A 1,694-nucleotide genomic window follows, 5' to 3' on the forward strand; every position below is an offset into this window, starting at 1 on the left:
TGCACTAGGATTTATGTCATCAATGTCAGGAATTGCTTTGGATTTGGGTGCCCAAAACAAAAAACGTAAATAACAACTACCACCATCAAAACAACAACCACAGCACCAAGGCACGAATCAAGTGATAGTGGCTTAAATGAGGTGAAAATGTAGTCTCAGTCCCATTGGGGATGTGTAGAGGTGAGGACAGTGCTGGTGTGGTAAGTATACCATTGCAGGGAACCAGGCTCTTTGAGTTCTTTCCTCTGCCTCTCTCAATGCACATAAGCTTTTGCCTCATGGTTCAAGAAAGCTGCTGCAGCTCTGGCCATCATATCTACATTCCAGATAGCAGGGAGGAGGAAGGGACCAAAAGGCATAGCTACCTCCTTTAAGACATTTCCCACAAGTCATCCCCAACAGCTCCAACTACAGTCATGTGCCCTATAACAATGTTTCAGTCAATGACAGGTCGCATATAGAACGGTGGTCCCATAAGATTATAATATTGTATTTTTACTGTATCTTTTCTATGTTTAGACATGTTTAGATACACAAATACTTACCATTGTGTTACAATTGCCTGCAGTATTCAGTACAGTAACATGTTGTACAGGTTTGTAGCCTAGGAGCAATAGGCTATACCTATTAGCCTATTAACCTATAGGCTACACCTATAGCCTAGGTGTGTAGTAAGCTACACCATCTAGGTTTGTGTAAGTATACTCTAGGAGGTTCACACAATGATGAAATCACCTAATGACACGTTTTTCAGAAACGTATCCCCGCCGTTAAGTGACACATGATTGTATATCCCACTGGTCAGGACTTAGTCATATGGTCATAGCTAGCTGCAAGGGAGGCTGGGAAATGTAGTCCTTAATCTGCATGTCCTGTGCCCCTTTCGAAATCCTAGTAGCCAAATTGTGGCTTCTAAATACCATTTTCCACCGAAAGGAATCAGGGCTCTTTGCAGAACTGGCTGATTCCAGATCGGGGGCAGGAAAAGTACAAACTGATCCTGGGACGGTTTATATTAGAAAGCAAGGAAACTTTCAAAGTTGGACATGGGCTTATGACAAAAGGACTCAGGAGCCAACTTGAAGGGGCTTCCATTGGCTAAAGATGGGACAACTTGAACATCAATAAGAATAACTTCAATGGATTAAAACACATTGTGTATGTTCAATTTCATGAGGCATGATGATACTAAGAGAGAGAGAGGGAGAAAGAGAGAGAGAAAACCCAATTGTCGCATTGCAGGATACCTGGGAGCAAGCTCATCATTTTGAAGACTGGCTAATGAAGAGAAAAAATCAAGCACTTATTTTTCCTTTCTTTAGGTTAGCCAACCAGTTGATGAGGAGACATTTTACTTTATAGAAGTATCCTAGCTAATGTATGAAGAAAAAGCGATAGAATGTTACCATTTGGCAGCCTCTGATGAACTAGGAGTCTAGGCAGAGGTTACCAAAGGTCACCAACGTCACAGAAACAGAGAGACAACTTCTTAATGGAACATAATAGCTATGACGTAGTCTTGCCAAAAAGAAAAATGAGAACTCCAATCCAAATCTGATCAAGCCTCGCATTCTAAATGCCAGTTTATAAGAAATATAAGGGTCAGTGGAACATATTAACCACCACTCTCGGGGGTGCAGTCAGCAAAACCCAGACTCTGCAACGCTCTCAAGACAAATGATCCGGCTTCTTCA

The sequence above is a fragment of the Propithecus coquereli genome, unplaced genomic scaffold (assembly GCF_000956105.1).
Source record: "Propithecus coquereli isolate 6110/MARCELLA unplaced genomic scaffold, Pcoq_1.0 Scaffold173, whole genome shotgun sequence".
NCBI classification, from domain to species: domain Eukaryota; kingdom Metazoa; phylum Chordata; class Mammalia; order Primates; family Indriidae; genus Propithecus; species Propithecus coquereli.